Below are 12,516 nucleotides of genomic sequence, written 5' to 3'. Positions count from 1 at the left end.
TATACCTTATATAGTTTGTGTGTTTGTATATGTATAACCATGTATTGAATTCCCAAACTATACCTAATATAGTTTGTGTGTTTGTATATGTATAACCATGTATTGAATTCCCAAACTATACCTAATATAGTTTGTGTGTTTGTATATGTATAACCATGTATTGAATTCCCAAATTATACCTAATATAGTTTGTGTGTTTGTATATGTACTTTGATTTATGTATTGGTCTGAAAACTATGTGGTTACGCTTGTAAGTTGAAAACGTCCCTTATGATCAGCATATTACAAAAGGGAATAAAATATTTAAATATTTTATAAAACATTGAAAGTCTTTTGTATAAGTTCACAAAAATAGTTGTACTAGGCTTGTATTCCCCTCCTGAAAATATGAAAAATAATAAAAGTTTAGGGGTATGAACTCACCTGTTGTGAGTGATGTGTACGTAAGATTGGTTGTAAGATGCTAAGTGTCAAGTGAAGACTCGAGTATACACGGATCCTATTTAGCATATAATGACATATATTTGTATCAAATTAGGGTATAACACAACTAGTTATGATAGGGAATCACCCTAGGGACTAGGAAACACTTGAAACTAAGTGTTAAAATCACATATGATTGAATAAGGGAGGTTCACGGCCACACTAAGGTGTGTACGGCCATGGGGTTCACGGCCCATGAGTGTACGGCCGTACACTCATGAAGAAGTATGCAAATGAGGTGTTTTAAGGTCCTATCTAGCATTAAGGAAGTGTTCTTGGTCCCATGCTTAGTTTTAAGGAGAGTTTAAGGCCAACTATGAACATCAACCAGGGTTTACGGCCCTATGAGGTGTGTACGGCCGTACAAGGGTTTACGGCCGTACACCTTCATGTTCTTGCTAAGATGGTTGATTTTAAAATGAATAACAAGTGTTTCTAGTAGATAACAAGCATAGGAAGCAGTTACTCACGATTTGGAAGCTTGATGAGGGTTCACGACCACCAATAACTAGTGTGTGTTCTTGGTGAAAGATGAAGATCTAACCAAAGATGAAATTTATGGAATGAAAACATGGATTCATCACTAGTTAATGCAATGTAGCAACAAATTAAGGTAGGAAACACTTACATCTTTGGAGATCTAGGTGAGAAATTTGATGATAGTTGAGAGAGAATCCAAATTCTTGGCTTGGAAGTGTGAAAAGTGTTGAATAATGACTAAGTATCACTTATATAGTTGAGAGTTCACGGCCGTAGCTGGGTGTACGGTCGTACACCCATGTGTACGGCCGTACACTCCTCTTGAAGGAGTGATTGGCCCGAATGCAACACTATGACTTAAGATAACTCATCCCTAAACCCAAACCTTGATTGTACTAGGCGTAGAACACTCAAACAGACTCTAAACAATGCTAAAAGATAGCAGTAATGAGTTTGGCTTTGATGGAATTGAATGGTTGTACAAGATAGAAATTTTGGTTTGTCACATCATCCCCTTGTTAGAGGGAATTTCGTCCCGAAATTCAGACACTTAATACGAATCATGAACTCGGAAATAGATGAGGGTACTTCTGTTTCATTGAATCTTCACGCTCCTAAGTGAATTCGGGTCCCCGCTTGGCATTCCAACGAACCTTCACTATCGGGATACGGCTTTGTTTTGTTCGCTTTACTTCCCGATCCATGATTTCTATGGGTTCCTCTACGAAGTGTGAGTTCTCGTCTAGTTCGATCTCATCGAGGGGAATCACAAGTGTCTCATCGGACATACACTTCTTTAGGTTCGATACGTGGAAGACGGGATGTACGCTGCTAAGTTCTCGGGGTAAACAAAGTTTGTATGCTATGGGACCGATCCTAACGGGAATCTCGAATGGTCCTATGTATCTCGGATTCAGCTTTCCACGCTTTCCAAAGCGTATCGTGCCCTTCCTGGGGGAGACCTTCAAAAGAACACGGTCACCAACCTGGAACTCCAAAGGTCTTCGTCTCTTATTAGCATGACTCTTTTTTCTATCTCTTGAATATGGATTTGTGTTAGCCTCTAAGCTTAAACTCGACCCATTGGACGAGTGGTAGTTCTGGAGGGTTTACTGGGTATACTTCGGAAGGGTTTCGGAGGGTAAGGTACTCATCGCATGAGTACTTCGGGGTCTAGAATATGAGATAGGCGATTCAGAGATCTATGTCGGGTTGTCGTTACGAGTGATAAGGGTCTCGATAATCGGTCGGTTAAGTCGGTGAGTTTTCGTGACACACGAACTTGGAATGGTGAGGACCACACTAATCCCTGTCGAATGACTACGCTGGATTCTTTATAGAAACAAGTGTTAGGTCGATTTGAAATAAACGTCTGTTATAATTATGGTGTATCCGGAGTGTGCTCCATAGTGTATTATGTGTAGGCTTTCTAGTGCTTTCTCGATAATACCACTGCCACAAATTATACCGCAAGAAATGAGTACTAGCAGTGAAAGTGTTTTGATAACTAGTGACGATACTTTATATTATGATTCTTCTCGGTACCTCTATGATAGCTTGGAATATACAAGTTATGTATAATTAAGATGAATAAGACGGTCGACTGAGTGACTCTGCCCTGAATCCATAACCAGACAAGGAACAGGAATTAAGGCGGAATCACTCACTCTAAGTCTGCAACATCTCAGCTAAACACAACCCTGATGTATAAACTAAGCCATCATAGCTTCCCCGAACAGATCTTTAGTTTTCTTATGGATGTCGTGATTAGTTCAGACGAGTGAGTTATTTATAATTACTTTTTAATTTCCCCAAACTTTAATATTAATATAGATTAAATCTTTAGAGAAATTTTATTTAGAAGACGTACCAAAATCTCAAAAAGGGAGGGGGTTCCTCGTTGTTCTTATATGTCATGCTGTTACACTCCTCCTTCTCCTCCGTCATTTCTCTCCGTCAGACAGTTTCTCTTGAAATGCCCCATTTCACCACATGCATGGCATACTTGAATTATACTTGCATCGGTAGTTGAAGTGATGTGTTGAGTCGGGGTCCTACGGAAGTAAGCTTCTTCGCCATTTTTATTCCTTGGACAATCTCTTTTGAAATGTCCAGATTCGCCACAACTATAACAAACCAGACTCATTTCCACTCCAAGAACTTGGGTGATTGATCGTGCCGGTGCCCTGCAGAAACGAGTGGTGTGTCCTTGTCTGTTGCAGTTCTTACATCGCAATTTGCGGCATTTTCCTACATGGTGGAAGTTGCATTTCTTGCAATCCGGTAGATTTCCAGCATATTGCCGTACTGGCATTGGTGCTGGAGTGGCAGATGTCATGGTCGTAGAAGTTACCACAGGTTGTTGTCTCTTGGCAAGTTTTTGAGATAACTTGCGCTCCTTTTTGTTCCAGAATTTTCGTATATTATTCTTAGGTTTGTGAGTTGGAGTATCATCATGGCTAGGCCCTTGTCGATTTCCTTGTGTGTTGCTACGGTTTGAAGTGTTGAAACTGTTTCCATTCTCATTTGGGTTGTTGGCATTGAATTGCGCCATGACAGCTGTCACGGCGGCTGTGACTGTGGCCTGAAATGTAGCGAAGTCTATCTGCAGAATTGGTGTCTCGCCAGTTGGTTGGTTACCTCCTTGTGAAGACATGGTTCTGTGGCATGATGAGAAACGATCTTGTGAGTAACGATGGTCATCGGTAGTTGTATTTCACGAATTTATATACTTATAAATTTCACGCCTTGGAGGACTACCCTGAATGGTTCTGATAATATTCCTGAGGTGTATTCTATGGAAGTGGGTATTGCACGAGCGTTAATTAAGCTAAGTTATACTAGTTTCCGAGAGTATTATAAACCGACTTCTAAAGTGTCCTGATAACCATCCATAAAGAAAGTCTATATGAAATAAAGTTTTGGATTTGAAGTGGCTATTCTTGAATGAATTTCTGACGAGACGTTTGTGAGGTGGCATTTCTCAGTTATAAATTTCAAAGATGAAATAGTGGTATGACTTTGATAGAGTTACTTAGTTTTCATGTTACTGATCTAGAATATATTTTTGATAATGGTGATCTTTAACTGAAATAAGATTGCTGTCACTATAGTTGGTATTGAGATTACACAGAGTTCGGAAAATTTGACCTAGGAGTAGGTCTACAACATACCGACAGAGGAAAGTTTTGACAGCATAAAGAACTAGTGAAACAGTACTTACAAGACAGGAATGTTTACGCGGAAAAGTGCTACTTAGAGCATAGATATGAAGGCTATTCCTTAAACCAAAAGAAAGGATGAGTAGAGTATTTCCTATTGGCGACGGGCACCCCTCGGACGAATCCTTAATTCGGCCAGCTGACGCTCCACATCAAGCAGGTGTCTCTCGTATACTGACTGGCGTGCTCGGAGCTCTATGACCTCAGCTCGGGTTGCAACTAGCTCTTGCCGCAGAGCTTCATTGTCTCTCATAGCTCTCCCATGAGCAATTTCAAGGCGATGAATGCAATCCATACTGGCGCTTGAATCCGCTTCAAGTTCCACAGTTCACTGAATGGTTGCCACACCTAGTTCAACATTGCGAGCCACTCGGCGAACCAGGATTGGAAGGGCCCTGTCTGCGGGGCCTCCCTCATTCAGATTGTAGAAGTTGCGGTCTCCGTTGTATGGGAGGGGTTGGCCTTGCTCGTGGCTCCACCTATTCAAACTCCCAACCCACATAGGCGTTGGATCTTGGAATTCAAGTCGATGGTTAGGATTTGGTATTGGGGCCATTTGAGGTAGGTTCTCGACTTCAGGTTCTGAGTCGGCCTCTTCAGGCAATTGTTCTGCGAAGTCATCATCCAAAGGAATTTCGTGATTTTCTTCTGGCTCTGCCTCGAGCCACCCATCATTTCCTTGGTTGGGAGATGGAATCCAACCATGATATCTATGCGATAATAGGGGTAAAGAGATAGTTAATAAACGTAGAATCTAATAATACTTCTATAGTATTATAATTGTATGCTCGATACCTTGTTGTTATATTATAGTAACTAAAATACTCCTATAGTATTTTAATGTTGTATGTTCTGTTCTATCGATCTCTTGATGTATATAGTTTGGTAAGTTTTAGGCTTGATGCAACATCACGGTCACTCCCAGACACATGTTGGTCATGTCTCAAATAAATATAGTTGATCAGGCTATATTGATCCCATACATGATTACATAACTATCCAGGTTTAACCGCAGTGTTCAACATCCAAATACTTTTGTTTTGTTCTACTTACGATAATGTTTCTGGTACGTATGTATACTTGTATGCTTCCTATAAAATACTTATATTTGGAAAAAGTATACTTTTAGTTCAGAGCACTTCGGCCCCCTTAGTGTTTATAGTTGTATACCATGTAAGGTTCGATATACTTAGTTCACTATAAACAATAGCTCTGATACCAATCTGTCACACCCCCAAACCGAAACGGCAGAAACGTTCGGGGGCGGATGACGTCATATGTAGTATCACAACAATTGCATCATAGTAATCAAAGTAAACACAACCATTACATTGAATATATATATATATAAAGTATTTACATCTGTTTGTTTCATATTATTATACATTCAAAAGTAACAAAAAGAAAGACAAGACTCCATACGCTCCGTCTGCTCAAAAGTCTGACGAGGTACCTGTCTATCGATTTCCTGAGAATACAAGCGGTTTTGAAAGAGAGTAACAGCATAAAGTATTTGTTTGAATGTTTATCTACCACCCGATTAATTGTATAATAATGTTTTGAATGTAAATTCCCTTTTTTTAAGAAAACCCTGGCTATCGCCAGTATGAATAAAATGTTCTGTTTGAAGAACCCTGGTTATTACCAGTATGTATAGTAGTTTTGTTTCACATAAAGAACCATGTATTTTCCATAATTATGTTAAATAAGCATTGTTTGTGTGAAGAATATTACTACGTAAATATATCATTGTTATCTACTCGAGAGTTTTATGACCATACTAACTGATATGGCGCGAATCGGGCGCCAATATCATTTATGACTTTGTCACCCGTAGACCTGCCGGTCCTACTGTAGCTAGCAGCAAGGTACGGGATTGTCAGTCCCCTATAGATCTATATACAAACTCACGCTCTCCCTCGAGGAGACTCTGGTTCATAAGGGTAGTCTTCCACTAGTACATGTAATTGTACCCAAAGACGTGTCTCTCAAACTAGATTAACGACATTACAAGTAATTATACGGGAAACTCTTTTTATAAATAACGGAGAGATTTATAAAAGATGTGTGTTTGTATATAAATAACCATGTATTGAATTCCCAAACTATACCTTTTATATTTTGTGTGTTTGTATATGTATAACCATGTATTGAATTCCCAAACTATACCTTGTATAGTTTGTGTGTTTGTATATGTATAACCATGTATTGAATTCCCAAACTATACCTAATATAGTTTGTGTGTTTGTATATGTATAACCTTGTATTGAATTCCCAAACTATACCTTATATAGTTTGTGTGTTTGTATATGTATAACCATGTATTGAATTCCCAAACTATACCTAGTATAGTTTGTGTGTTTGTATATGTATAATCATGTATTGAATTCCCAAACTATACCTAATATAGTTTGTGTGTTTGTATATGTATAACCATGTATTGAATTCCCAAACTATACCTAATATAGTTTGTGTGTTTGTATATGTACTTTGATTGATGTATTTGTCTGAAAACTATGTGGTTATTCTTGTAAGTTGAAAACGTCCCTTATGCTCAGCATATTACAAAAGGGAATAAAATATTTAAATATTTTATAAAACATTGAAAGTCTTTTGTATAAGTTCACAAAAATAGTTGTATTGGGCTTGTATACCCCCACCCCTGAAAACATGAAAAATAATAAAAGCTTAGGGGTATAAACTCACCTGTTGTGAGTGATGCGTACGTAAGATTGGTTGTAAGATGCTAAGTGTCAAGTGAAGACTCGAGTATACACGGATCCTATTCAGCATATAATGACATATATTTGTATCAAATTAGCGTATAACACAACTAGTTATGATAGGGAATCACCCTAGGGACTAGGAAACACTTGAAACTAAGTGTTAAAATCACATATGATTGAATAAGGGAGGTTCACGGCCACAGGTGTGTACCGCCATGGGGTTCACGGCCCATCAGTGTACGACCGTACACTCATGAAGAAGTATGCAAATGAGGTGTTTTAAGGTCCTATCTAGCATCAAGGAAGTGTTCTTGGTCCCATGTTTAGTTTTAAGGAGAGTTTAAGGCCAACTATGAACATCAACAAGGGTTTACGACCCTATGAGGTGTGTACGGCCGTACAAGGGTTTACGACCATACACCTTCATGTTCTTGCTAAGATGGTCAATTTTAAGATGAATAACAAGTGTTTCTAGTAGATAACAAGCATAGGAAGCAGTTACTCATGATTTGGAAGCTTGATGAGGGTTCACGACCACCAAGAACTAGTGTGTGTTCTTGGCGAAAGATGAAGATCTAACCAAAGATGAAATTTATGGAATGAAAACATGGATTCATCACTAGTTAAAGAAATGTAGCAACAAATTAAGGTAGGAAAGACTTACATCTTTGGAGATCTAGGTGAGAAATTTGATGATAGTTGAGAGAGAATCCGAATTCTTGGCTTGGAAGTGTGAAAAGTGTTGAATAAGACTAAGTATCACTTATATAGGTGAGAGTTCACGACCGTAGCTGGGTGTATGGCCGTACACCCATGTGTACGGCCGTAGCTGGGTGTACGACCGTACACCCATGTGTACTGCCATACACTCCTCTTGAAGGAGTGATTGGCCCGAATGCAACACTATGACTTAAGATAACTTATCCCTAAACCCAAACCTTGATTGTACTAGGCTTAGAACACTCAAACAGACTTTAAACAATGCTAAAAGATAGCGGAAATGAGTTTGGCTTTGATGGAATTGAATGGTTGTACAAGATAGAAATTTCGGGTTGTCACACTTGCACCAAAATCGGTTTTGCCCTCTTGTGTACACACACTAGTGCCCATTTCATGAACTAGGGACCTCTTTATATAGTGTGGAGGATTAGGGTTAAATTCATGTAAACCCTAATACCCATGACCTTTCATTTCCATAGGATCCATGGGTTAAACACTCCATGGACTATCCATGAAGTCTTAGCCCAACCTAAATGAACTTGGCCCATCCTATATATATAAGAGTCCATATTTAATTAGTTCCCTTTTGATCACTAATTAATTCTTAATTAATTCTTGATCAATACTAATTAAATAATATGATTCCATATTAATATATTAGAACTTATAATATATTAATATAAATCATAAGTATCCTTTTTTCTCATTTTGTCTATCCAATTGTTCCGATGCCATGCAACCCAAATGGACCATGCCAAATCGGGTCAAGTACATACCAATTATAGTTATGGATTTAGACACTAATCCAACAGTTCCCCCATCATACCACATACCATATAACATATATATTGTCTAACATATTCGGGTACTGATCTACCCCTTCGGTCTCATTCAACCGATAACTGCCTAGCATATCAGGGTGCTGGCCTACCCCTTCGGTCCTATCGACCGGTACCTAGCCTAGCATATCAGGGTGTTGGCATACCCCTTCGGTCCTTTCGAACGGTACCTTGCCTAGCATATCAGGGTGCTAGCCTACCCCTTCGGTCCTTTCAACCGGTACCGGGGAATATTTCACCTCTACTCTACCACATAGCATCCTAGTGCATATATATATATATATATATATATATATATATATATATATATAATCATACACTGCCTAGCTTATCTGGGTGTTAGCATACCCCTTCGGCCCTATCGACCGGTACTGGGGTCTATCCTACCCCTCATATCACATATCACATAACATCATAGCATACTAGCACGTAATCATAACATATAGCAACATACCAAATAATTATCCGAAAGACAATCATCTCTACTATAACTCTTAGTAGTGGGTCGGCCTTGGTGCCTTAGATCCACTTCTACTGGAAGGTAACTCACCTCAATGTCGTACAGTAGTTGAACTGTCCTCAGCTCTGAAATCAGCTTTCCTCAAACTCCTACACATAACATATCTTTTAATTACTCGTTCATACTCATAACCCCTTTAAGGGCCAACTCTGGTCAATGGTCAAGTCAAAGGTCAACACTTCTGGTCAAAGTCAACCTTCTGGTCCAAGTCAACATTCTGGTTGACTCAACTCGCCGAGTTGGTCCGTCAACTAGTCGAGTCCCATGATTCAGAGAATCTCGAACTCGCGATCTAACTCGTCGAGTTACCCTCTAACTCGCTGATTTTCTCCTTATGACAGAATCGGGACTTTCCGTTTGAACTCGTCGAGTCCTTCCTTGGACTCGTCGAGTTCTCCTTCAAGTTTTAAGTTTTGTATACAGTTTTCAAAATGTATTTGAAATATTGTAGGAAAGTATTTATAAAAAAATATTTATTTGTGTAAATTATGTTTATTGTCCATTAAAATATGAACATATATTTTTATTAGTACATTTGTATATGAGAATTAATAAGTGTAAAAAAAATCAAATTAAATAAAAAACCTAAATTATTAAAAACTAAATTTTGAGTACAAACAAAATCAACAACCTAAATTATAATAAAACTAAATCGGAGTTGACATATCATTTCTAATTTGAGTTTTGATTCTGGTCTACTTGATTTTTCTATGAAAAAACGTTGTATTTAAACAATTTAATGAAAATATGATTATCTCCAAACTATTTCATACATTGGCGTAATACAATTTTCAAAAATAATAAATATTATATTTTGTAAAATTGACAATTCAAATTAGTTTATGTTTATATAACTATCATATCTCATTGCTAACTATTTAGTTATAAGTTAATGAAAACATCAATTTTTTAAATTATTGAAATTTAAATATATAAATTAAAAATAAGTTAAATACATGTACATATTGATTAAAAAGAAAACAAATATACTTTTTATATTACCAATAAAAAGTTATGATGATAACATAGCTATCATCTTTTCCCTATGTCAAGTATAATGCATGATAACATAGCTATCACGTATCCCAGCAATAAAATTAATTAAATTTAATCAAAAATTGAAAGGTAAACTAATTTAATCAAATATTGAAAGGCAAACTATTTCCTTTTACATCGAACCACTAACTATATATTATTATAAATAACTAAGAATATAATAGTCCATCTATAGATTATCATATAACTATTTTGTATATAGAAAACAAGGAAACTTCAATAATAAGATATACCAGGTTAAATTCAAAAAATAAAATCTTCAAAACAATTCAAAATCAAGAATACATAACCAATGTGAAATATAATCGTAACCAAAAGATATATAAACTTAAAAAGTAGTAATATATATATATATATATATATATATATATATATATATATATATATATATATATATATATATATATATAAAAGGTGAGGTTCAATAGAGAACCATAATTAACCAATGAACCAATCTTTTTTTCAACTTTTAGAACTTATTTTTTATTAAAAAAAACTAAAAATACAGAAATTCATAACTTTTTATCATTTTTCCAATGATATCAAATTCGATTTTTTTTACGTCAAATTCACAATGTGAATCTTTGAAAATTCACAATGTGAATCCGGATTCACACGGTGAATCCGAATTTTTTTTTTCACATTCACAATGTTAATATATGAATTTAGATATTTTTAGATTTTTTTTTCGATAAAGAATAAGCTCTAGAAATTGAAAAAAAGATTTGGTTCCTTGAAGAACCAATAATTATGGTTCTCTATTGAACTTTTTATATATATATATATATATATATATATATATATATATATCAAGCCGCAGGTTCTCCAAGTGCCAATGAACAGGGCCTAAAAAATCATAAGGCCCATTTTTTTTTCATTTATCGTAGCCTATGTTACTCTTTGGCCCAAAAGAAAAATTAGGTTACTCTTTCTCTATCAGCCGACGTTGCACGCAAGAAAGGAAATTTCAAGAAAAGAGAAAAAAAAAACGTTTGAGTTTCTTCTTTACTTATAACGCACGCACACATGGGACATTCTCTAATGGCAATCGTTGACAGTAGAAATTTTTACAACAACTGTATTATTCATTAGTCCATTCCAATTCCAGTTATCCACTATCACTATATATGATAGATGCAATCAAAAGACTACAATCATAACTTCTTTTTCTTTCTTCTCAAAACTATGAAGGAAGGCTTCAAACAATGATTTGACTTTACAATCAGAGATTCAGAGTCAATCACTCATCAGCAATATCAGTAGGTGGGAAGTGTATTTCTGTTTTTTAGAAGCTTAAAATATGTTATCTGCTTGAGGTTCCGAAATCAGAAGGTAACATTAAAGTATTTCTTATTTTTTTTCATGGGTTTGTTAAGTATTACTGATAAATGCTTAGTTTTCTTATTTCTAATTTTTGATAAGTTTTTCTTCTTCTTCTTCTTCTTCTTCTTCTTCCAAATCAGTAATTAGTAAATCCTAAGAACAAGGATATCAGTTTGGTAAATCAGAAAGGAACAAGGAATTGTGGAAATCAATTTCTGAAGTTTGAAGGTACAAACAAATAAATTTCTGCTGTTTCATTTTCTTTGTTTTTGATAAATTTATATGATTTGTAAGAAATAAATTCTGATTACGTTTCTCATTTCAGATTTGTGATTTCGTTTCTGATTTCAGAATACCAGACACATGTTCTCATTGGTGTTCAATTGAATTTTTATTTATTTGGATCGGAATACTCTTGAGGTAGCAAGCTTTATCAATTTTTTTCAATGATGACATGGAGTTTTGAGAATTCTGCTCACTACCACAAGAATGCCGACAACTACCAGCTTGTAGATATTAGATGACTATTTATAAACTAAGTTATTAATTGGCCGAAAAAGAATTGTAAATGGAATCCATGTTGATTAGGATTTTTTGGATACTTTATTCAATTGTGAAGTAAATAAAATGTGAACTTTACGATGGAACACATCTATATAGGATCAAAGAGTTCACATGTGTAAAAGTTCATTCCTTTGAAGAACATACAGAGGTACCTGTGTGTTTATGTTTAAATTTATAATTTTTTTGCTTAAATTTTGAAAGCTTTCAGATTTTAGGGTCTACTTTTCATTAAATCGCACGGGGTCTCTAAAATCTCGGGGCCGGCCCTGATATATATATATATATATATATATATATATATATATATATATATATATATATATATATATATATATATATATATATATATATATATATATCAGGGCCGGCCCCGAGATTTTAGAGACCCCGTGCGATATATATTGATCATTTTTATTTTCAACATAGCTAAACCAATTAAGGAAAAACGAAATATTTATTATTTTCAATAGTATTAACTCTAAAAGTAAAAATAATATATAATGACAATATAACGTATCATGCAAATAGTGTATATAAGAAGTTACAATTCATACAAATATATTGTTCCAAAACTAAGAAATGCC

General features: G+C 35.6%; 1 long non-coding RNA gene across 1 annotated transcript; it reads left to right on the top strand.

The window, feature by feature from the left end:
* Window positions 1-11,012: 11,012 nt before the first annotated feature.
* On the top strand, window positions 11,013-12,124 carry LOC145108934 (uncharacterized). Its single transcript, XR_013708649.1, has 3 exons — window positions 11,013-11,377; window positions 11,509-11,596; window positions 11,694-12,124. It is a non-coding gene; the product is annotated as an uncharacterized LOC145108934 (long non-coding RNA).
* Window positions 12,125-12,516: the final 392 nt, after the last annotated feature.

Source organism: Lactuca virosa, chromosome 1 (genome assembly GCF_052849685.1).
Source record: "Lactuca virosa cultivar CGN04683 chromosome 1, Lactuca_virosa_CGN04683_v6, whole genome shotgun sequence".
In the NCBI taxonomy this organism is placed as follows: Eukaryota; Viridiplantae; Streptophyta; class Magnoliopsida; order Asterales; family Asteraceae; genus Lactuca; species Lactuca virosa.
The sequence above is the reverse complement of the archived record's forward strand: the minus strand, read 5'-3'. Positions and strand labels throughout refer to the sequence as shown.